General features: G+C 37.8%; 1 long non-coding RNA gene across 1 annotated transcript in view; it reads left to right on the forward strand.

The window, feature by feature from the left end:
- Positions 1 to 26,232, forward strand: part of LOC123364451 — a 76,980-nt gene that overhangs the window by 13,258 nt on the left and 37,490 nt on the right. The window contains exon 3 of the long non-coding RNA XR_006577110.1: positions 7,988 to 8,107. This is a non-coding gene — a long non-coding RNA (uncharacterized LOC123364451). The remainder of the gene's footprint in view (positions 1 to 7,987; positions 8,108 to 26,232) is intronic.

A 26,232-nucleotide genomic window follows, 5' to 3' on the forward strand; every position in this document is an offset into this window, starting at 1 on the left:
ATGTCAAAACAACCTTTGCACAAGTGAAAAAGCCACAAAAATGTACTTAAGTTGTCAAGACATGTTTGAAAGGAAAAGTAACCAATACAATGGGATTTAAACAATTTATTTTAAAAGTCAAAAACAAATTCGTCATTCAAAAGCTTTCTTTCACACAAATTGACACTGATTTATTTTAAAAGACAAAAACAAATTCTACTCATACAAACAGTTACTTTGATACAAATTATTAACAAGGTTCTATTACTTAGAGAATGTTGGCCTTGGGCTTTGTACTGAGAAACACACAGTTTATTCATTCACCCCAAAGTTTTAAATAACATATTCATTATAATAGAAGCAAATATACTACCGCACACCATGATGGTAGCAAGACCCTAATAGCCAATGGACTCCCTCTCAGTGAAGAACAATATGACGGTATATATGTGTGTCTAGCTATTTTCAGTATAATTGCCATATACTACTTGTCTGTGTCTTAACAATCTGTTTTCTCAGTCTGATTTGGATCCATACTGGCAACTTTGAGGATTGTAACAGTCCTCACCATCAGTACATAGCAAGCCTGTGTGCATGCCATGCTCTGTCTTGAATAACTGTAGCTGTACTCACACTTGGTTTTTTTACTCCCCAGGTACTGAGTTCCAGGAGTGCTTCAGAGGCAAATGTCTGTCTCATTAGTGTTGGAGAAATATGTCCATCTTTGTTGTGATGCCAGCCATTTCCAGTTAGGCAAGGCATGTCAGGATGAGCCTCCATGGTTTGGTTTCAGAAAGGGGTCTGATAATTTTCATGCTGGGTATGTTGCAGAAGACTGTCATAAATTTGGGGGAGGGCCTCATTCCAGGGCTACTTGTGACAGAAAAAGCATATATCACACACCATTTACGTCTGCTGAGTTAGCCGTTGAGGAGGGTTATCAGAAGTTCTACTTATTTCAACTGTGAAGGAGGCATATCCACCATACCACCAAAATTGGCAAGTCTTCTACATTTGTGTGGATTCTTTCTGACAAACTTCCATGCTTTTTGTGTAATTATTGGCCAACTCCAGCTGTTATGGTGTGGGTTGGTATGAATCTTTTTTGATCTTTCATACCAGTATGAAACCAAAGCTCTTGTTTCCAACTTGTGAATAAAATGTACACAGAGAACTGCGATATCAGTGTCTGGAGACCACGACACTACATGAGAGTAGTCTTGTGAAGCATGTGCAACATGAAGCAGATGCCAAGTATATGCTTCTTTGTGTGATGACAATAGATCTTCTTGGTCTACAACTCCATCTGAAGTGGTCATATAAGCATCCTTGATTCACCTGCAATAATCATTTTCTGAAGTGAGCCAAGTAAATTTTCTGCCAAATCACACTATGATTATGACAAAAGAATGACCGGGTGTGATTTCTTCTTGGGACTTCCAGTGAAGGTACTCTGCTGCACTGGGATGGGTGTTTTGGATTCTGATTTCATTGCTTTGTGAGGATTGCCTTCATTTACACTCAAAAACTTTAATTGAATCTTTGACATCATATTGATCAAAGATATCTACTCTTTTGCAGCTCTCAGAACCCTGTAGAGGCTGGCACGCTTTTCCAAGTGCAGTTCAAAAAGTTCTGAAAAAATAGCTGCCCCTCCTTGTATGTGACCATTCACATAACAGCTGTGCCATTCACTAGCCAACCTGTGGGCATGCTGGATGCTGGCAGTTGATTCAGTGACTGGGTTTCTTTTTCAAATTAGCACAATAGCTCATTTTTTGCAGTTTTGTTCAGGGTACCATCCGAATGTGTGCTAGAGCACATGGAACTGTGGAAAGTTCATGTGTGAAAATTTCCTTCAGGTCAGTCTCTCTTGTTTGTGCAGCTACCACAAGATGGCTAAACTTCTGGGGTCTGCACCAGATAATCACTGTCTTATCACTACTAACTTGATCTTCTTGCTTATAGAGACAAATGTCTTGATGCTGAACTTGTTTGGTGCTTCAAAGAATACAGTGTATTGGAATTTAATCTGTTTTCCACAAGCTGTTTTATTGGTTTGATTCCTGTATCATTCCCAGTAAGAAGCTTGCTAGTAACCTCTATGGGTGAAGCAATGCTAGCAGCAATGTTGGTGAGTGCTATCAAGTCAGCATTCAAATGAAATGGGTTTGTCATGGAGCTGGTGATGATATGAACAACCTTACTTAAATCTCCTTCATCATGTTGCAGGTGACATGGTGCAGGCGTCTTGTGTTTTCTTTGTGAAACATATGAGTCTATCGTATTATACATTACCTTCATGGAATTTGTGATAGCTGAATGCTCATGAGCAGCGATGAACCATCTAGCCAAGGCTCCTGGTTTCAAAGTGACTTCCACTATATCCCTCCGCCCCCTTTTATTTTACTATCACAGTTTACTGTGTATTCAAGTGCCATGTCTGTTCAGACTTTGCTGTTTATTTCTAGCCTGAGGAACAGCATGATTTCTCATGAACTTTGGCAGAAGCTCATATTACTGATCAACACAGATATTCAGTGACATAGCTGGTGTGGTCAAAGGGAAAAAATTAGTTGTATCATTTGTCCAAACATCTCAAGATGGAGGTCCCAGTTATTTTCACAGTCTGCTATAATGAAACACATTAGGATGTTAACCATTTTCATTAGTCCATAATTTGTCTTGTAAAATTGTATCTGGATAAAATAAAAACACCCTTTGCCCATGTTTTATAGCTGTAAACCATATTGAAAAAAGCCATTTTTCTAGAAATTACATTGTGTAAGCAGATCATAAATTAAACATAGAAACAAAACAAGAAGCAGAAAACATATTTAAAGTAAATTTGCAATAATGAAATCATATAGCATGAAATCACTGTTTAATTATACACATGTTAAAGGAGAATCATTACTTTGACTTTTTTCAAAAAAATCATGAAGGTAATTTGACATGATGTACAAAAGAATTCATAATTCTCAAAATTACTGCTGCATAATACCACGTTCCTTCCTCCAAAAAACCCTCTTGGGGTCAAGCTCTTCATAAAAATGTGTAAAACCTTTTTTCTATGGGGGCGATGCTTCAAGCTTCACATTTCAAATTTAGGCAAGGTTTTCTATTTGGGCCCCCAAACTATACTACCAGAGTTTGATTCCCTCCAAAGTTAAGGGGCCTGTTTCACATGCCCCAGTGGCCACTACGTCACAGTTGTAGTGTAGGCTAGAAATAACCCATGATCTTTAGGAAATATCACAGTGATTTTTCAATCCTGTGTGTTTAGGAACTCATATAATGCCATCACAATAGCATTTGAGGACTACATAAAAGGTAATGAAAGTAACCCTCCTGGCACTCCTGTGAGGTAGAGAAATACTTGTCTCTTCATTCCCCAATAAGTACCAGAGGCACAGGGAGATAAGGCACACAATCAATGATCATACTGGAAGTCTGGAAATGGAATTCACGTCTCCTTAAACTTCGTCCAAAGCCAGGACTGCAATATTATCCTTCCTTATTAGCAATATTTGTCTTTTCAAGACTACCTCTACCAGGACAGATAATGGAAATTGTACCTTTTTAAGAAAGAAAAGTTGAGGTTATCTTTCATATCTAGATGTTCACAAAACTGGGTTGGCTGGGGGACTATGAATTCCATTTCTTACTGGCTATTACTATCCAAAATAGGGCATTGGTTTGTTTTGCAGATGGGGGGTGAGGGCATAGATTTCCTTCAGTGCATTCAACACCTCTGCTTTTGCAAATGGACCATGCTTTGTTGAGGAAGTTGGCGCAATTGCTACTTCTAACTTAGACTTGGCTTCCTTGGAGCTGGTGAGATTGTCTTAGGTTTGGTACAGAGTAGGTTTTTTTCTGCAAAGAAGGATAAGATCCTCACAGTAGGTCCATACCACCACAGAGGCACACTCTCTTAGTCTAATGTTTAAATTCCTCTAGCAAGATAAGCTTCAATGGAGAGCCTGAATTATTCAGTAAGTATCTATTTTTGTTAAATACTACATGAATATTTCTTGATATAAATTTGTGACTATATTTTGTGGGTTTAAGGAAAACCATTGCTATTTGCTGGGGGTATTTTTAAATAATTTCCCTGCATTTTGTAAAGCACATTACAGAAAATTGTAAAAGCCCATATTTAGGCACTGTGTTAATGATAATGTAAGAAGAATTAGCTCCAGAGTGAATGCTCTTATTCATCTTACTGTAGCATGCTGTGTCCTGTCACAGAGTGCACAATATCTTGTCCATTTAAAACCTTGTTAAACACTCCATTAGTAACAAATGAAAACATCTGTGCCAGTAACTATCACTGATTCTTGTGAAACCCCTAGTGGCTGTGGTGTTAAATTTTACTTTTAGAGAAAACAATACCATGCAAATAGTGATACAAAGAAAATGATCTGCTTTTTGAGTGGGGTCTCCATTTTACAACTGTATTCAACTGTTTACTTGGAATAGAGCAAGAAATGAAAGGGAAAATACCTGACGATAACCACAGAACAATACTGGATAAAATCCACAGATGCCAAGTGAAGAGTTAGGGCTCACCTTTGAAACTTGATAGGAAAATAGTTATAAAGCCATACACATTAAAAGTCTGTACATTATATTATAGGCACATTGCATAGGAAGTAGTTTCAAAATCATGCTATTATATTATCTGTAGATTTCCATTTGTTGTGCAGTGTCATATGGCGCCACTCTTTTTAATCTGACGTAGCCATGATCCAAACCCTAAAACCTCTTTTTGTGGTTCAAACCCAGTATGGATAATGCTACATATACACTTCTCCTCTTACAAGCACACACGAGTCTTAATTTATTTATTAAGTTGTATGTACATTGAAATACCTAAGTTAGTAAAGTGACACTTAGAAAAACCTTAACAATTAACAGTCCTTATTTTAATCCATTCATAGCTAATATAAATGAATGTGAAAACTATGTGTCTGGCGTGGACACTTGTTCAATGTAAGTGGGTTTTTATAAAACATTTTAGTTTAAAATGTTCCATTTTGTAAACATGAGATGATTTAGTTTGCCCCAACCCAGCAAACATTCCAAAAATGTCCAAACCTCTTAAAAATTACAACTCCTATCCAACAAAGCACTTAAGGGCAGATTTAACTTTAACCACTCTCTTTAGACTACTCACAAGTTTAAACTTAAGCTTTTGCTCAAGTGCTTTGTTGGATCAGGCCTATATGGTACAATCGTGTAAGGTACTGAGCAACTTTCACTGAAGACAATGGGAGTGAAAGGTGCTTGGCGTCTTGCAGGACGGGGCGCATAGATTGCTTCCTGTTTAAGGAATGGAATATTTTTGTTCAATATATTATTAATTTTTGCTTTTTAAAATTAACTTCTATGGAAGCTACTCAGCACCTCTTTGAAAATCACACCACTTTTGGATTTAGGTACCAAATTTTAGGGATTAGGCCCTCACTGAAGACAATGTTCCTATTCAGGAAGGGTACAAAAGCAGGTGCTTAATGTTAAGCATGCACTTATGTCCCATTAAAGTCAATGCACAAAGTTTAGCTCATTCATAAATGCTTTTCTGAATAGGGATGGACTTGAACATGTGATTGGGCATTTTCCAGAACTGGGATCGTAAACTGAATTTTTTTGACTCAAGCCCTCACAGAGATCAGTCTGAGAACTGCCATGTAAAGGAGACCATCAGCTTTGCTTTTGAATTTTCATATACTGTAAGTAGTTTTAGCACTACTTACAGTAAAATATTGGATATAGTTATAGTCTGAAAAATGAGGGTAAGAAAATAATATTATGAGAAGAACTGGATGAATAGTGAGGAAAAACTATTTATGCATATTTTAATTACTTCTAAATAGAATTTCAAATAAGCTTTGTTCACCAGTGTTAATTATTTGCTTTTCATGAATATCTGTGCAAGTGAAATTTTGTTAATATGAATGTTTATGAGAAATGAATTTGAGGCAGGGTGCTGAAATAAAGGTCCACATCCACCTATCCACACACTCTTTGGCAAAAATTGTAGTTTATAAAGAAAAGATTACTGAATCACGGAACAAATAATATTATGCAACTCGAAATGACCAATGACATATGGAATCATAAATATCCAGAACTTTAAGGAATATCTTGAATAGTTGCTTAATAATCCATAGGATGAAATGTGGTCATACAAAACATTCTAAGGCCGTAAAGAAATTCACACAATAACCTCAAGTCATGAAGAGGAAAAAAGAGTCTTGGGGGTTCTATATTCACTCCTCAATGACTTCCATATCAGATATTCTATTTACAAGTATAAAGAGATTTTTTTCTAACTGTCTTCAGTGTGGAATCTGAAAACAAAGCTCTATTCTTTTTTATTATTAAATATGTGCTTTATGGTATCATCCAAAAGGCCCCAATTAGGATTGAGGCCTCACTGTGAGAGATGTTGTAAAAAACAGAAGAGACACAATCCCTGCCCTACAGGGTTTACAATCTAAAGAATTGTCATGTTCACGAGCTGTTGTTAGTAATGAAGACTCTGCAATAATAATATACTATTATATAATATAATACTAATATGCACAATCCAGAGAAGTATCCAGCACTCTCTACTATTTCCTAAAACATAATTGATTGCCTGAAAATGCTATTAATTTTCAAGCTGATGTCCCAGTTTTAATTAATGGGGAGTTTTGCTTACAAATTAATGGCATCAACTGGTCATTCATTAAGTAGGTATTTATGGGTTTTAATATACAGAGGATTGAGATGATGCCACTTTGTCTTTTTTTTTAAATATTTTTATTGTTCTCAGAGAGAAAAACAACATAGCAGCACAATGAAAAATAGGGCTCAGACTGGGAAATATGATGATTTGAAATTATTAATTTTATATTTTGAACAAGCATTTTTCGGTACATCTGTCTTGCTTACTTGCTAAGGCATCCCATGAGAAAGTTTGAGTCTATTGGTTACTATATAGGAAGCCTGGACAAAAAAGATATGTTTGAAAGGGCAGATCCTCATCAGATGCAAATAGTTAATTTCCCAAATCTCTCTCAGAGCACAGTCACTTTCTGACCACAAAAGTAGTTTAAAAGGAAGGATATATTGATATACGTATAAAATATGGTTGTAGTGGGGTGGTCACCTGCTCTTGCCCTGAGGGGCTTAGAACAGCCCAGCAGAGGGCTGTGGCTGGGGCAAGCAGCTCCCAGGCTGATTGGGGAAGTAGGCACAGCTGGGAGCCATGCCCCAAACAGACCACAGCTGGCTCTTGTAACAAGGCTTTGAGCCAGGAGCAAAGAGACTCTCTCTCTAGCCTGTTGAGAGGGAGGGACCTGGCTGCTGGGAGCGTACTAAGGTACCTGAGCTGGAGCAGGGCTGGGCGAAGGCCTGAGGAGCTCCAGCCTGGAAACCCCCAGGCTGCAGCCTAGTGGAAGGCCGAATAGGTATTGGGGTTGCAGGGGGCAGCCCAAAGAGGTAGACAGAGGCAGCAGGTCCAAACCCAACCTTGCCTGTGATGAGTGGTTTATACTGCAGTCTGCCCCAGTGAACGGGGATTAGATTGAGACTGGGCAGTAGCTAAGACTGAGGCGAAGTGGGGATAGTGGGTGGGGGTTCCCTGGCGAGGGGAGACCCAGAGACTGAGGGGTGTACTGCCAGGGGGCAGCACCCCAGCGTGCCAAGGGGACCTGGTCTGGGAGGGACACAGGGGCCAGGAAAAGCAGGACACTAGCTTGCAGAGGGTGCTCTGATGGCTGGAGAGCTAATTCCCAGAAGGTACCAGCAGGAGGTGCTGCAGGGGTGAGTCCATGTACGGTTACAATGGTCCAAATAGAAAAGGTCTGGCAATCTTACATATAGAATCATTACTGCTCCGCCATAATTCTGTGCAAAAGCTTGCACCAGAGAGCAGAACCCAGCCCTGATATTTATTTATCAGTGTAAGTAGTTTTATCTATATGTGAAAAATATTTCTGTACCTCTATATTTCCAGGGAAGTTAGAAGATTTGTCACGGAACCGTTTTTCTTCAGGAAAAGAGAGAGAGGCTCTGAATGAAGAAATATTTGAACTTCTCAAATTGTTCAAACTGAAAAGATGAATGCTTGAAAACTGTGAGTATTACCATCAAGGAGACAACTGCATAAAGTGCAGTAATTTTTGCACAAATTTCATGGAACAATCTTTTCAGTAGAATTAAAGATCCTTGATTAACTATGACTTATGTGTAAGAAATCTTAATACCTTATATTAGACTAATAATTAAAATCCTTGAGGCGTTCTCTCCTTTGTTTTCAGTTGTATTTGTGGTGGAACAGACATCTAATTCTGTATCCAGTGATTTTAGACTAAGCTGCATCTTTGTCATTCAGTTCCACTAAGGATTTATAATATGGCTTTGTCGGATGCATTCAGACTCTCTTTCCTGGAAAACAGCCACCAGTGACATTCTGGAGAAGCTGCTGAAAAAGAAACTTTTTGTCTCTGCCTTGTACCACTGCAAAGCCCCTTCTTCATGATGCTTTTGTAGGGCTGGATTCTTTTCTCACACCACTGCAAATAGGAAGCTCCTAAAGTCAATGGAGTTATACCAGTGTAAAAACAGTGTAAGGGAGATCAGAATCAGGTCCTTAGTTCCCAAAGAGCTACAACAGCTATTAAGAGTAGGCCAAATCCTGAGGGCCTTACCTTTGATACTGAGTCCTTATTGAGGCAGATTGCTTTCTCTCATGGTTAAATCCACAGGAGAGGGTTAACGAAGAGAGAGGATTCCTTAATATAATTCTCTTTATTCAGCTGTGGCCCCATGGAGAAGAAAGCTGCTATGCCAGTGGTCAGTGGAGCACTTGTTTGTGACCACTGAGAGGTGGCTGGTCACATGGTACTGGCTCACCATGTTTCCATATGCTAAATCACATTAAAAGACAGATAGCCACACATTATATTTCTTCTTAATGTTCACCTCTGCCAGGATGCCCACAAAACACTTGACAATGGCTAGGCAACTGCTGCTTATAATAATTGTGTTCTCTCACGGTTACTTTGTGCTCTCTCCATTGGTCTGTAGTGTCTACCCATGTCTTTTGTCATGTAAATAGATTGTGGTCTCTCTGAGGCATGGACCATCTTTCTTTTATACGCTTGTGTAATGCCTACCACAGTGGGGCCCTGATCTTTGATTTGGGCCTGTAGGCATTACTGCAATACAAGTAGTAATTAATAAATGCTTACCTATCATTATTTTTCCATGAATTTGCCCCAGGGGTGCTATGGAATCATGAGTTCGAGGGGGTGTCTCCATGAATTGTACTTTCTATTAAGATTTGTTCCACATTCTGGCAAGTGGGAGATCCTATGAAATACAAATATCTGCACATTTTTTCTATTATATGCATATGTCTATATTTTCTAAACTGCATGTAGCGTATCCATGCAAACATTTACACAAAATACTAGTATTGTCTCTAAAAGAGGTTTCTTTTTCAATATTATTCATTTGTAGTCTGACATCCTGGCTGGAAGTGTTTTTATTAAAGAAATTCACTCATTGATTTTACAGTAACAAATGACAGAGTGATATTACTCTTTAGACAACTCCAGGCAGTTGGTTCAAAGCCAAAGCCCATTTCCTTTCTCTCTTATAACTGATTCATTCATAGATCATCCTGGGCTGAATTGGGATATTTTTCTTTCTTAATGCTGAAACTTCTTTTGCATAATTCTTTCTTTTAAAAATCAAGAATTGCTAAAATTAATCACTAGGAAGGAAAAAGTAGAAGAGGGAGGGTCAGAAACAGAAGATTTACTTCACAGTCCGTGAATCTTGAAATGCACTGAATCCAGTTGAGAAACCAAATTCAAGGAGGTTTGCAAATCCAAAGGTTATAGTAACTACCCTTCACTTTGAGAGATACCTCTCCTGGTCAAAGTTTACAGTGCATTAGCTAAGATACATGGGGGGAAAAAACAATTGTTACCTTCTTAACTCATGAATGAATAAATCTGTCCTATGATAAATATTTCATTCTCAAAAAGGAAATACATTCAGCACACACACACACAACATTAAATGAAGGGCAAAACAAAAGCCTACTCAGAATTCTAGGCTACATAAAGGAAACAAAGTCAGACACCAGGAAGCCCAGTGTTCAGTCAATGAGTTCACAAGTTTCTCTGCACCAAGGAATATCCTGCATGGTGGGCTGGGTTAGAATAATGCAGGCTGGTCACTCTTCCTGCTGACTGAGACTGAACATTATTTCCTTTTGTAGTCATTGCTAAGAAACCAGTCTAATTTGTGTAAGAGATAGTGTATGTGCAACTCTGTGACATTGTACCCATAGCTGATAAATATCAGAGAATTTCATAGGAAAGGCTCGGGTTTGAAAAAGATTCTATTTCTGTAATTTCATAGATCTTCTTTAAGGAATGAGAAGCTTCTTTCCATCACTGTCAAGGAATTGCATCCCCTTCCTTACCAACTACATTCCACCAATGAGGCCCACTACACTACATCATTTTTTGTTTTCTTTCACTCTAGTCCCTGTGGCTTTGTCCATGCTGTTCCACGTGTCTGGAATTCTTTCCCTTTCCACAATGCATCTTCCCTCTTTCAATTCAAATATTTCCAGAAGATTCGCTTCTTCCCTGAGGCCCACAAATGCTATAAACTGTCAATAAAAGCTGTCAGCACACCATTACATAATACAAATAACATGCTAAACTGGGGCTATCCTTTGGGTCCATCAGTGCATGCTCATGGTGCCTATCTATTTAGAATGTAAGTGTCTCAGGGGGAGGAACATATCTCCTTTTAGGTCTTGTATAGGCACACACAGGACCAGTATTAAGGGGGACACATTCCTGCAATCCTTACTCAGGCAAGACTTTCTTTGATATCATTTACCTCTAATGGAGCTGAGGTACAATGGGGAGTTCTCCTTTTCTTCCTCTATGACTCATAGACTCGGACTCCTACTTTGAGGCCATAAGGGACCATCATGATTGTCGTGTCTGGCCTCCTGCACATTGCAGGACACACAACCTCACCCACCCACTCCTGTAATAGATCCATAACCTCTGGCTGAGTTACTGAAGTCCTCAGATCATGATTAAAAGACTTCAAGTTACAGAGAACCTACAAATTACATTAATTTAAACCTGCAAGTGACCTGTGACCCATGCTGCAGAGGAAGGCAAAAAAACAAAAGCAGGGTCTCTGACCTGGGGGAAAATTCCTTTCCGACCCCAAATATTGCAATCAGTTAAATGCTGAGCATGTGGACAAGACCTACTAGTCATATACCTGGAAAATAATTCATTCATTTTCTGGCAGCCCCATGGTATTTCTCTAGGCTCAGAGAGTAACTGGCACTCCCAGCTATCTTGTGAGTGCATTCTCCTTGCTTGTTCCATGGGAGATGAGGGAGAATGAATCTCACCTCCCCCACGGTGATTTGTCAGAAACTCTTCAAGATGAAACTAGTGGAATTTTTCATTCCCCTCCAAGGATATTTTGTACAGGGGGTATAATTTAGCCCTAATCAAGGGCTGCTGGATTGAGATTTTGGGACTTGGTCATTCAATGGTGATTAAGTGGTGTATGGTGTGAAGTGTGGTGTACATTTTCATTAACTTGCAGAAGAACTGTTGGGTGTTCAGCATTTTTGAAAATCAGGCCATGCATGTAGATGCCTCAGTATGAAGTTAGGTTCCTGCTTCTGGAAATCTTTGCTCTCAGCTGTTCTTAGAGTTGTAACACCTAGAATAAATGGGAATTCGATATAGTTTCAAATGTTTATTTTATATATAGCTGGGAAAAATATTGACATAGGAGCAGGATGGAAAGCACAATGGTCATTCATCACTCACATTAATATGTACATCGTGATGCTTATTAATAGACTTCCAAAATTAGGAAATTCTGTCTTACACAGATATAAAATAAGAAATATTTTTTCAATATGTGCTTTCAGCTAATTTCTTTCAGTAATTTGTAACATTTTTTGTCAAACAACTGGTGACTCATTCAATATATCATATATAATATGGGAGATTTCCAGGTTTAAACTGCTTCATAAATCAGCAGTTGATCAATAGCAATAATAAATGGGCTTTAATTCTATACAAGTGACAAAGAGGATTTGCCATGAGAAGCATGCTTTATATATTAGCTGTGTCCGCTTTCTCTTCATAAGACGGCGCTTTAGCACTTAAAACTGTGACACAGAGTAACTATTATTGCTCTGGAAGTATTAGGTCATAACCTCTTTCAGCAAAAAATAAACTATATGGAAACAAGTATTTCAGAAAATGGTACACTCCCTTTTAGTGAACAGAAATTTTACCTAACATGGAAAGTCATTTGATTCACCTACTATGGATATGTACCTATTATAGTAGGTTCATATGATGACTAATCTATAGGGCTGTGACGCGATTAAAAAAATTAATCTTGATTAATCGTGTAATTAATCATGCTGTTAAATAACACTATAATTCTATTTACTTTAAATAGATTTGGATGTTTACTACACTTAATATATTAATTTCAGTTACAACACAGAATACAAAGTGTATAGTGCTTACTTTATATTTATTTTTGTTACAATTATTTGCACTGTAAAAAACCAAACACACAAAAATGTCAACACACCAAGTTCTATAGCGCAATCTCTTTATCGTGAAACTTGAACTTATAAATGTAGAATTATGTACAAAAAAAATTACATTCAAAAATAAAACAATGTAAAACTTTAGAGCCTACAAGTCCACTCAGTCCTATTTCTTGGTCAGCCAATCACTAAGACAAGCAAGACTGGTTACAATTTGCAGGAGATAATGCTGCCTGCTTCTTGTTTACAATGTCATCTGAAAGTGAGAACAGGCATTTGCATGGAACTGTTGTATGGTGTTGCAAGATATTTATATTCCAGATGGGTTAAAGATTCATATGTCCCTTCAGGCTTCAACCACCATTCCAGAGGATATGCTTCCATGATGATGATGGGTTCTGCTTGATAACAATTCAAAGCAGTGTGGACTGGCACATGTTCAATTTCATCATCTGAGTCAGATGCCACATGCACAAGGTTGATTTTTCTTTTTGGATGGTTTCAGTTCTGTAGTTTCTGCGTCTGAGTGTTGCTCTTTTGACTTCTAAAAGCATGCTCCACACCTTGTCCCTCTCAGATTTTGGACGGCACTTCAGATTCTTAAACCTTGGGTTGAGTGCTGTATCTATTTTTAGAAATCTCACCTTCTTTATGTTTTGTCAAATCTGCTGAGAAAGTGTTCTTAAAACAAACATGCTGGGTCATCATCTGAGAATGGTATAACATGAAATATATGCAGAATGTGGGTAAAACAGTGCAGGAGACATATAATTCTCTCCTCCCCCCACCAAGGAGTACAGTCACAAATTTAATTGACATTATTTGTTAGTCTCTAAGGTGCCACAAGTACTCCTGTTCTTTTTGCGGATACAGACTAACATGGCTGCTACTCTGAAACCTGTCATTATTTTTTTTAACGCTCATCATCAGCATGGAAGCATATCCTTTGGAATGGTGTCAAGCCGACATGGTCCTCCTGCACCCAGGTGTGTTAAATATCTTGACAAATCTGGAACCAGAACCTTTATTTCTGAGGCTATGCACCAATCTCTGATCCTCTTACACCAAATTGCTTCACTTTCTAGGGATTATTTAGTGCTTATAATGCTTACCCATCATTTTTTTTTAAATCAAACTGAGATCTTCCAATGAAGTATTGATATGTAAGTGAAAATGATTATCCACATTTCATTAGAAGGGGTAACAAAGGCAGAGAGAGGGGAAGAGATTTTGGTGAGAGGCAACATGGCCTACCAAATGAGGCATTTGGTTTGTAGAAGAGGGTCTGCTGCCTATTTGTTGTGTGAGCTTAGAACAGTCACTTCAACTATGATATTCAAGTCAGATTTGTAAAAAAAAAAAAAAAGAATTGTGGGTTTTCTGATAAAAGCATAAAATTTGACATAGTCTTGGACATGACTTAATAAAGATTTTCAGATATGGGGCAACTCAGGCTATGCTGGCTGTGGCAGCCATTTTAACAACGCTGTCCTAATCAGCCAATAATGCTGTTTTACAGTTAGATATACAAGCAGTATATTCTAGATTTTGCTTAAGCGTGACCTTAAAATTGGTGTAAGGACATATTTTGTATTTATTTTGATTGTCAACATGGTCTTGGAAGAACGTAATCAAATGTATCCTTATTTTTATTGCAGAAGCTACCTTAGTTGTGTGAAAGTTTCTTAATTTGTTTTAGGCTGTGTGTTTATGTAAACTGCCTTTTCAATCTTTTTGAGACACACCAATGTCCTGTTATGCATAGATCAATATGAAATATCGTTATTAGCAAAAAGAAATGCAAATTTCTGTTCATGAATAGAAACTTGTAAACTTATTATTTTTCATATAATTAATATTTTGGTAAATACTCCCTGGTGACATGCTACTGAGCATGTTAATTCTTAATATTTTTGTAAAATATCAAGCCATTACAATTAATTGCTTTAGTTTTTAGGAAACCAACACAATAGGAATATAATGTACAAAAATAAAAACTCACCGGGATGGTTTAATACTATAAGCAATTGGTATCAGAAAAACCTCCATGGAAAAGATGCAATCAGACTTTAAAATGGCTGCCACAGCCAACATGGCATGAGTTAGTGATGGCCCCATATCTGAAAATCTATATTAGATAACGTTCTAAGACTCTGGCAAGTTTCATGACTTTATTATAAAACCCACAATTCTTTCATAAACGTGATCAGCTACTAGACATGTCTTCAATTTGTATTTTGCTTGAACAATATTGTGAAGATTCAAGTTGTCTGGTCAGTGTAAACTTTGTTCCACTTCATGTCAACTCATCGTGAATAAATCTGGCTGGTTTCATCTTACTGAATCATTGTTCTCTGCACATGGCATCAAGAACAGCTGCTTGTTTTGAAAGGGCAGTGAAATAGTGTTTGAATAGCTGGGGTCCTCAGCCCACCCCCTTTAATGTGGTCAGCATTAAATAGAGATTCTCAAGACAGAAAGGAATTGAGAGATGGTAAGAGGCTGTATCAACAGTTGGTGGAATGTGTGGTTCTAGGGAATTGTGCATGACCCTTAATTAGCCTTCATACAACACTGGGCTAGGTATAATGGATTTTGTGGAGGCAATACACTTGGAGAATAACAGTCACTGTTGGCAAGCAAACCCTTGTCATAAATGTTTGGGGTTACAGAGTTAGATACGTTTGAATTTCAAATAATGACCATTTAAAAATTCCTCTAGCTTTTCCTCAGTTTCTTTCTAACTTCCTGTTCCTGAAGTCCAGAGGAAGAAAAGTTAATATCTGTTGAACTGGATTTTGTATGCAGAATCAGGTTGGGCAATTTTCTTTAAAATAGAATAAGAATGGATTAGAGCCAAATATATAAAGTCCATTGGGGACTGGACTCATTAATACTGGACATGGTGAAGATGCAAATAGTGTGCTGTATTGTTTTGAAAGCAAAAGGGAATCATATTTCCAGAAGGACTCATTGCAAATGTTATACATTTTAATATAATGTCCCAAAGAATTATACCAGTACTCTTTAAAATATATGGTTCAATAAATGCATCAATGCATAATTAAGGTACTTTGTAAGAGCTTCTGTAGTTTAACACTGAAAAATGTCTCATTTTAAAAGAAGAATGGGTATAGATTAAGGATGTGAACCAACTCAGATAAAATATAAACCAACCTGTGCTTTACCCAAAATTTGAACCAAATCCCAGGGAAGACTCCTAAAGAAGCCTGGGTAACTTTTTTTTTTCATTTTTTTTTCATTATCTTGGCCCCACAAAAATGTGAGAATAATGTTAGAGGCCTTCTTTTGACATTTGTCTCATTTTTGCAAACATGCTTGGACTGGATATTTGGGAGAAAGTCAGGCTGCATAATCATCCAAACTTTTGGGTGCTCTTCTTCATTACTCACAGACTTCTGGAACTTTTGAAGTTCACTAGTAGAAAAGTCTGAGATTTCTAGACAGTCACCAAAAATGAGTTTTCTGACTCACTTGTTTCTCTCCCACCCTTTGCCATTCAGTGCATCCACATTTCTCAATCTGCAGGTTATAAGCCTATCCCCGGCAGGTTGAGGATCATAAACAGGTTCCCTTCGGGGCTCCCTACCACTCCCTTCCCACCTCTTTTTTATGGCTAGATGGGAGAGGGATCCCAAAATGTTCTTTTGCTAGAACATGATGTGACCGTATGGAAAAGTTTGAGAAGCACTGCATTACACCAGCTATCATAAATTCTTCACACACATATCTTGCTGTATTTTTACCCCCCCATTATTTTGTGTGTGGCTGATGTCTTTCCCCATTATTTTGTGTGTGGCTGATGTCTTTCATATAATATTCTTTGCACTGTGAAGGAAAGGGTTATCCATCCACTTGTACCCACTTTTCTTTCTAGTTTTTTTTTTCTACAGAGTCGGACTAGCTTATGACACCGGTCATGTCTGGCTTTAAAATCTACAAATACATACTATAATTGATGGTCACTAATGCAGCAACACTTGTCTCTCTTGTCCTAAACATTCAATGCTTCCAGTTCTTGATGGCCATGTTATTTTAAAGTGCATCAAGCAGTTATGAAAAGCAACTCTGCTCCTACTGAAAAAACAATTGCATTGGTTCAAGGAAGTTCAAGGCCTCACAGAAAAAAATAAAAATTGATCAAATATTTATTAAAAAAAACCACAAAACCCACAACCTCCTGATGACAAATAGTTTCACAAGATAGGTCATTCCCCTTATCAAAAAGGTAAATGTTCAATTATGGTCCAGGACAATTCTCAACAATTTTAATGTATTTAATAGGAACCATCAGTAACACTCCCTCTGATGGATGGTAGTTAATATAATATGCTCATGAACATTCACGTACATTACAGCTTCTATTACTGCTCGTTGTTCCTGGCTTCCAGCTATATCATTAATTTGATAACATAAAATTTGACATGTGGATTTAATTTTCTAGACCACTGAGAGAGAGACATGAGCTTACAGTCAGGGAATACAAATATCACTGAGGTGTTTATTTTACTGGTGTTTTTTTTGTTTGTTTAGTTTTCTTGTAAGTGTGTGGTGTTGGCCAGGAATAAATAGATACAGGAGACTTAGGCTTTTATTTTGTCGGGGTCAGGGTGTCTGATCATTAGGATAAGAGAATGTTTTCAAAAGGATCATTTTCTCCTGTTCTATAATACCTTATTTTTCAAAGAAAATGATTTTTTAAAAAGACAATTGCCAAATTGAAGTATTGTTTGATGCACAGGCAAGAGTCACATAAGTTTGGGGGGGTCTTCATTTTAATAGCTTTTTCTTTATATAATATATAAAATGGATGAGGAACTATTTTTAAACAGATATATAAATAGTGTAACATTATAGAAACATTAACACTTAGAAAAACATTGCTATTCCCTTTCTACCCAATATAATGTCAGAGCTGTTGATTGTTATCCTAGAGTACAGTATGTAGTTCATGGCACCAAAAAGGAAAAACTCATCTCGCCCTCAATCATTCATGGATGTCATCCTCACAACACCCCTGTGAGAGAAGGAAGTATTTTCTCCATTTTACAGATGGGAAACTGAGGCACAGGGTAGAATAGGTGACTTGCCCAAGTTCACACAGGAGGTCTCTGTCTGAACCTTTTTGGTGTGAAATTTTCTGCTGCCTCCTTCCATGTTCCTTGTGGTTATGGGATAATTCCTGCAATGGAATCCACATGAGCAAAGCCCTATAACATATCACCATATTAAGTGGTTAGTCAGCTGATAAATCAGGGCTTGGAGAGTTGGTTGTGAGTTGCAAATGTACAAAAATGTATCAAAAGTGAAGAAAAAATCCCCAATAAATAAAACAGACACTCTTTCAAAGAAACAATCATAATAATGCTTAGAATTTGCTTTAGCACTGAGGCTATATGAGGATCTATGACATGTGACCTGTCTCCCACAGAAGGAGCGGTCAATGTTAATGCACTGGTAAAGTCTTTCATTGTTAAGATCTTGGGAACTGTTTATCTATTTGCATCATTTGTAAATAAGTCCAGTGAGGTCTGTCTCTGCCAAAGGCAGTTGTTTTTTAGGAAGTGGCTGTTTGCACACTCAGACTGCTATGATTTACTTCAAAAATGGAAACTTGCTGATTCCTCAGTAGCAAACTAGCAAAAGTCCAAACTTTTGTTAAAGTTAGGCACCAGAACCACATTTTGGAATCCACATAAATGGACTGATTTTTCACAAGTGCTCAATACTAGAGCTGGTCAGGAATTTTTTGACAATTTTTTTTGTAATTGAAAAATGATAATTCATTGAAATCGGAACTCTTCTCAGGAAAGGGTCAATGTTGACAAATTTCTTGACTCAAAAGTTTTCGGGAAAAAGTTCCAAAAGATGTCAAAACATCCCATTTTGGTATTTCTGAAATGCAAGATTCTGTTTGTTCTGGTTCAAAACCACTGTTTTGAAATGTAAGCTAATTATAGTAAAGAAAATAAGTTTGAATTGGTCAAAGTCAAAACATTTTTAAAGTTAGCCCAAACTGGTTTTTATATATTTTTTTCACAACAGTTTTCCAAATTTAAATTTTCCCCCCATTTTGGGATGGGAACTTTTTTTTAAAATCTCAACGTATGCAGCACAAGAAAACAATTTCCCACCTGACTCTGTTAAGCATGCACTTTATTGACTTCAGTAGCATCCATATGAAAAAGTCTTAGAAAATGTAACCTTTCTGTTTTGTTTGTTTTTTTTGTTTAAATAGCCTAACTGAATATAATATCCCTGATATGGAATTATATTCTTCTCTATTTCATTGTATAAGGGGTTTTGTCCAAGTTTGAGAGAAACTTATTAGATCAATTTTTCTTCGCTTCTATGTGACTTTTCCATAAATGCAGTTGTGGATGCTTGGCACCTCTGAAAACCAGGCCAAATATTAAGGTGCTTAAATATGGATTGAAGTGCCTAATGTTAGGCAGCCAAGATGGAAAATTCTGGCCAAAGGATGTAAATGGAAAACAAACAAAATGTGATGGCCTTGTTTTCTGCTATGAGGTGAGAAACAGAAAACAGAGTGCTACAGCAATGCCAAGCAGAGAGTGATAAAGAATAGTAGGTACATTTTATTTAAACTTGAACCATATCACATTCGCACATAAATCCCCTGTTCATGTGCTTTATCATAAGGTAAAAGGAACAAACTTGTAGAAACTTGTTAAAATATGGCAGCACATCAGCTCCTCCTTTTTCTAACTGTGTCTTCCTATGGTGTGAGAGGACAAAATTGCAGACTGAAACACATTTGATCAGTGAGTCTGCAAAAAACATTATTCATTCGTATCTGAATGCCTTTTCAACTCTTAATACTACAGCATATTTCTGGATTTATCTAACGCTCTCTCTTTTCAACCTGCCCTAGTTGAACAATTGAGGGCATTTTAATTTACACCCACCAAAGCTTGGCCAGGGTTTTAGTCAGAGTTTATCAGTGACACAGATCTGTAACATCAGGGATGAATTTAATCCCTTTCAGGAAATATTCTCCTTTATAGGAACCATTAAATGGTTGTGGGAGGCTATGACTCATCATTTGGGTTTTCTGCTACATTGGAGTCCCAGAATAACTCTATTTCCTGACTGACAGGGAGAATGTTATTCTGAATAAGAGATGACCCAAGAAGCTGGTCTCTGAGTGAAGAGCTGAGAATAAACTACTTCTCCAGGAGTTTGCAGCAGGTGAAGGGATCTAGTTTGAGAAGACAGAGTCCTGGTAAGGTCCACTTGCAGCCACTGAAGCTTTTCCAGCTGAGGAAAGAGAGAGAGCCTAGCCTATCATGAATCCTGCTGCTTTCTGAGGGAAAAGTAGATTGATGAATGACTGAGTGACATCCGAGAGTAGGCAGCTGGATCAATGAGTGCTGCATGAGTAAACCAAGGCAGGCTTATTCCTTTGCTAGGACAAAATGGGATGGGGCTAGTTATAACAGAGAGGTCTATTCCAATGAGAGTCAACAATGAGAGCATAGAGAAAGTGAAGCTAATAAAGGCTGTTTGGCCTACCCCGGCAAGAGAAGCCAGTTCAGTCATTTGGTTAAGCCATTAGCTCTTGGGCAGATGAAGAGTTGAGTTCAGCAGAGGTAGACACAGGAAAGTTGGCTGGCAAATGTCACATTCAGTAATGCTTTGGCTCTCCGAAGCATTGCTAATAAGCTGTGATTTCTGTTAAGGAAATTTAGTTTGTTAGCTCTTTGGGACTGGAGCCATGTCTTTATTCTCTCTACCTAGATACTTAAGGTATTTAGGGCACTATTTAAATGTTAAATAATAACTAATGCAAATTCAGCTTGTCCATTGTCCCAGATAATGGGTCTGATGGATAAGTAAAACACAAGTAATTAATTAATGGTATTTCTTAATCTTATTAATATTAATACTCAGTAGCTTAGTCAGCTAGATTTTTTTTTAACCTAGGCTGGTACATTTGCCTGACACTTGTGCAAGGCTGAATTAATTATCTGCAGAAGAGCAACCAGTGAGAAAGTGCAGACCCAGAGGGATTCAGACAGCTCTAGATGGCATCAAGCATTCACATCTGGAACTTGGCTACTCATGAAATATTGGGAAATAGGAGAAGTTTTGATCCTAATTTAAGGGTTAATAAAAGCTGGGAATAATTAAAATCTTGAACTCACTGCAGCACATCTGTAGCAAAGGCAACATTAAAGGGTGACTAGCCGACTTTAGTCTCTAGAAATGCTAACTCAACAAGGAGTCCATTGGGGACCTTGTTATGCACTTGTACAAAGGAGTAAGGGAGTGGAAGGTGTCCAAGCTACCCAGAGACACAGGGAGAGCAGCCTCCGTGGGGACTCTGCGCAGGCAGATGGGCAGGGCACAGAGGTAGCAGAGCTTTCACACCACCCGTCCCTGCCCTCTGCTCAATGTGTGTGCAAATGTAGCTGAGCCATTGCAGAAGGGGGAAAGTAATTCATGCCAAATATAAGGATAAGGAAGATTATTTTCCCCGGGACCAAGTGAGGTCCATGTCTGCACTCAGGGCAAAGCAAAACCATGTTGCTCCTTGATCAGGGCTTTTAGTAATCACCACTATTTTTCCCCATGTTTAACATTCCCCATTTTCCCTTTAAACTAGTCAGAAAAGATAAAGCAAAGAGCAAGAACACACAAGTGATTTTTTTCAGAATGGAAAAAGATGAGGAGTAGAGCTCTTCAGTGTATTTATTAATACTCCAGAATATGGGGTAAGTTGTGTGGAGGTGGAATTTTCTGATAATACAACATTTATTTAGCCTAATAAAAACTTCGAGGACTTAGAGAAATTCTGAAGATATAGTATCACTGGGTAGCTAAGCAACAAGAGAGCAGGTAAAATTCCATTTAGGAAAGTGGAAAGATGAAACCAATGCTCCTGTTGAGCTTTACTTGCCGATTTTTGTATGGTACTTTCTGAAAGCTTTTGTGCTCTTTATTCTTCTTCCTAAGAGGTTTATCTATTTTTTTATGCCCTATTTCTTTGACTGGGATCACATTTCCCTCAATCTGACTTGTACATTTCGCATATCACAGATCTTTAACCTCCTCTACAACAAAAAAAAGGCTTTTTACAGTTGATATCATACAGCTTCATGTTGCAAGAAGCTGTGATCATTTGCTCTTATAATATACATTTTATTTTCCCTTCTGTGATTCTACAACCTGCTATGGCCTCCTGTTGTGAAATTAGTGGACTTTTGATGGCCCCAGATGTATACTCAGATCAACTGTAAATGACTCTGCCAAGCTGTATATCAGTTTGAATTTTGTCTTCAGCCCTACTGTGATCCACATGCTCCATTCTCAGGAACGGGGGGAAAAGCCTTTTATAATTTAAGGCTATTGACAGTTTTCAGCAGATGAAAACATTAATTTTGCAGCTTAATAACTGGAATTATTCCCACGGTAAAAATGGATTTTGTCTGTTTTCCCCTGTGTTGTTGGTATCCTTTTATTAAAATCAGCCAGCAGGAGGCTGTCACATAGAGAATGACTGAGAGCCTTTCCCCCAGGAAGCCTCAGGATCAGATCCTGGCCACACTGAAATCAATGGTAGCTTTGTCACTGACTTAATGGAGACAAGATTTCATTCAGTATCTTCCTCTGCGAATTTCATGAGCTCTATCAGCCAAGGCCATACTTATTCTCTTAGGCAGATGTTGCACTGCATTGTTGCATTCAGTAGGTACTATGCTTACACAGAATGTTGTAGTTTGTAGTGATCCAGTTGTTTTTTTTATAGGTAGAAGAGGATAGCTGTCCTTTAATATTTAGATAGCCATTATATACTGAAAAGATGGGAAAAAGCTGAAGGATAAAGAAGGGGTGTGCTTCTGTAGTGTGTTGTATATGATGGCTGTCGGCTGTCTGTGTGAAACGATGGAGTCAGTCCAGTTGTTATTGATGGATATCAGTATTCCAAAAGCAACCCTCACATTTGATCTGTTTTAGCAGAGATGGAGAAGGGAATAAACATGGAGATATATTACCTTTAAAGAGATCATGGTGGAGGCCTATCCACAGGTGGTCTGAGGAAGCTTGCCCTATATCACTGCCTTTTCTTTGGTTAAATATAAACACAGAACTTCAGTTTTCAGGGCTGTGTATCTGGCGGTTTCAACAAGTATAGCAAAAAGAGGTCACTGGTTCTCAGATTTTAAGCAGGGAATCAACAGCTGGAAATTTAATAAAATGTACCATAAAGGAAAAATAATGAAATGAGTGATTTTCCATCATTAGGAATTCCAGGGTTTCCTGGGAATAGCAACAATGGCACACTTTCCATTAACACATAGAATGGACTGATTCCAGTAGACCTCAAGACAGTGAAAAAACCTCAGAAATCCCAGCTGTGAAAGACATGCACACATTCAATTTGCACCTAAAAGCACTAAAGCATGTGTAATATATTTAATTAAACTAATTATAAAGTACAATTCTGATTAAATTAGTGAGTATAAAAACAATCAGTTAATCACAAGGTATATTGATAGTTTTATAACGTGATCATACGTCTCATTCAGGTAATTCAGAGGGTTGAGACACTATTAATCACATAATGTTAATGTTGCAGTCTCTTGATATGAACAGGTCTTATGAATTCGCCAAATATTATAAAAACTTGCATCTCTTTTCATTAAAATGAATGTTTAGTTCACATCTTCTTAGATTGGAAGATGCTATACACTTTAAAGACTAGTTATCTATCATTCTATGCATATTAAAAACTAAAGTGTACATATCTGAAAAAATTTAGATGAGATACTTGCTAGAGTTCTAAAAAACTTTAAAGTGTCTGCTTCACAGATGACATTTTTCTAACTCCAGATTAAATTAAAAAGAGTTGAATTACAAAGAAACAAACATAAAACTATAACAGAATAGTCTAATTGAGTTATTAAAAAAACCAACCAAATATTCAGGTGTGCAAAACACTTATTTTCATAGTGAAATTTATATGCAAGGAATCAGCAAAGCTGAAATTATTCTCTTCCGCTTCATATCCTTCATAAGGACATTAATAGATATATTCATCTTAATGGAACTCCTAATCAACATAGCCTGAAATTCTGATTTTTGTGTGATAATCTTTTCATGTATTTTGTGAAACAATTATACTGGGATGTCAGGGCAACAATATCCTTAATTTGAATTGCATATATGTGGCTTAAAAACATAAAGGAAAATTTGCAGTGCTGTAAAATATAGCAACATCCTATTTTAAAATTAAATCTACAGAGACTACTACTCCATCTTTCCTAAAGAATCTGCCTCTATTTTTGAATTTGCAATAGGAAATGTTTTTCAAAAATGACAAAATATTTTCACAAAGTCTGCCATGAAATAGTTTCTATTGTCTGGATGCCTGAGTACATGGGTGCAGCTTGTAAGTATATATTTTCCTTAGAAGAAGCAAGGGCTAGTCATATAATATTATTATATCTAGGCCTTATATAGCACTATTCATCAGTAGATCTCAAAAGCTTTTGATAAGGGGGAGTCAATATCATTACCTCCATGTTACAGATGGAGAAACCGAGGTACAGAGGGGGAGGATTCTGAGCTTGCCCAAGGTTATCCAGCAGCAGAGCTAGGAACAGAACTCAGATCTCCTGAGCCCCAGTCCAGAGCGCAATCTACTAGGTCAGTGGAGCTCAGCCAGGGGTATGTGTACCCCTGTGGGTACATAGAGGTCATCTGGTGGTACATCAACTCATCTACACATTCGCCTAGTTTTACAACAGGCTACATAAAAAGCACTAGCAAAGTCAGTATAAACTAATGTTTCATACAGACAATGACTTGTATACTATGTACTGAAATGTAAGTACTATATTTATATTCCAATTGATTTATTTTATAATTATATGGTAAAATGAGAGTCAGCAATTTTTCAGTAACAGTGTGCTGTGACACTTTTTTGCATTTTTATGTCTGATTTTGTAAGCAAGTAATTTTTAAGTGAGATGAAACTTGGTGGTAGGTAAGACATATCAGACTCCTGAAATGGGTACAGTAGCCTGGAAAGGTTGAGAGCCACTGTATTAGGTCAGACTGCCTTCCAAAGAGCAGAAAGCTAGCAACCAGACAAACTGAGGTTGTTTTTTTTTTCCTGACCTATGCCATTGATGGGTCATAGTAATACAGACTACAAACATGATGTGTTCTTCTGCTGGATGTCTCTCTATTTGAGTGGGTGTTAGATATTTTTTAGTATCTCTCTATGTTGTTTGGTTTCAGAGTAGCAGCCGTGTTAGTCTGTATCCGCAAAAAGAACAGGAGTACTTGTGGCACCTTAAAGACTAACAAATTTATTTTAGCATGAGCTTTCGTGAGCTATAGCTCACTTCTTCGGATGCATAGAATGGAACACACAGACAGGAGATATTTATACATACAGAGAACACGAAAAGGTGGAAGTATGCATACCAACAGGAAAAGTCTAATCAATTGAGATGAGCTATCATCAGCAGGAGGAAAAAAAACCTTTTGAAGTGATAATTAAGATGACCCATAGAAGGTGTGAGGAGAACTTAACATAGGGAAATAGATTCAATTAGTGTAATGACCCAACCATTCCCAGTCTCTGTTTAGGCCTGAGTTAAATGTATCTAATTTGCATATTAATTCGAGTTCAGCTCCAATCCCTCAGACAGAGATAAACACCTACAAGATCTCTATCAAGCATTCTTAAAACTACAATACCCACCTGCTGAAGTGAAAAAACAGATTGACAGAGCCAGAAGAGTACCCAGAAGCCACCTAAGACAGGACAGGCCTAACAAAGAAAATAACAGAACGCCACTAGCCATCACCTACAGCCCCCAACTAAAACCTCTCCAGTGCATCATCAAAGATCTACAACCTATCCTTAAAGATGATCCCTCACTCTCACAGATCTTGGGAGACAGGCCAGTCCTCGCTTATAGACAGCCTCCCAACCTGAAGCAAATACTCACCAGCAACCGCACACCATACAACATAAACACTAACCCAGGAACCTATCCTTGCAACAAAGCCCGATGCCAGCTCTGTCCACATATCTATTCAAGTGACACCATCATAGGACCTAATCACATCAGCCACGCCATCAGGGGCTCGATCACCTGCACATCTACCAACGTGATATATGCCATCATGTGCCAGCAATGCCCCTCTGCCATGTACATTGGCCAAATCGGACAGTCTCTACGCAAAAGAATAAATGGACACAAATCTGACATCAGGAATCATAACATTCAAAAACCAGTGGGAGAACACTTCAACCTCTCTAACCACTCAGTGACAGACTTGAAGGTGGCAATTTTGCAACAAAAAAACTTCAAAAACAGACTCCAAAGACAGACTGCTGAACTAGAATTAATATGCAAATTAGACACAATTAACTCAGGCCTAAACAGAGACTGGGAATGGTTGGGTCATTACACTAATTGAATCTATTTCCCTATGTTAAGTTCTCCTCACACCTTCTATGAGTCATCTTAATTATCACTTCAAAAGTTTTTTTTCCTCCTGCTGATGATAGCTCACCTCAATTGATTAGACTCTTCCTGTTGGTATGCATACTTCCACCT

The sequence above is a fragment of the Mauremys mutica genome, chromosome 2 (genome assembly GCF_020497125.1).
Source record: "Mauremys mutica isolate MM-2020 ecotype Southern chromosome 2, ASM2049712v1, whole genome shotgun sequence".
NCBI classification, from domain to species: domain Eukaryota; kingdom Metazoa; phylum Chordata; order Testudines; family Geoemydidae; genus Mauremys; species Mauremys mutica.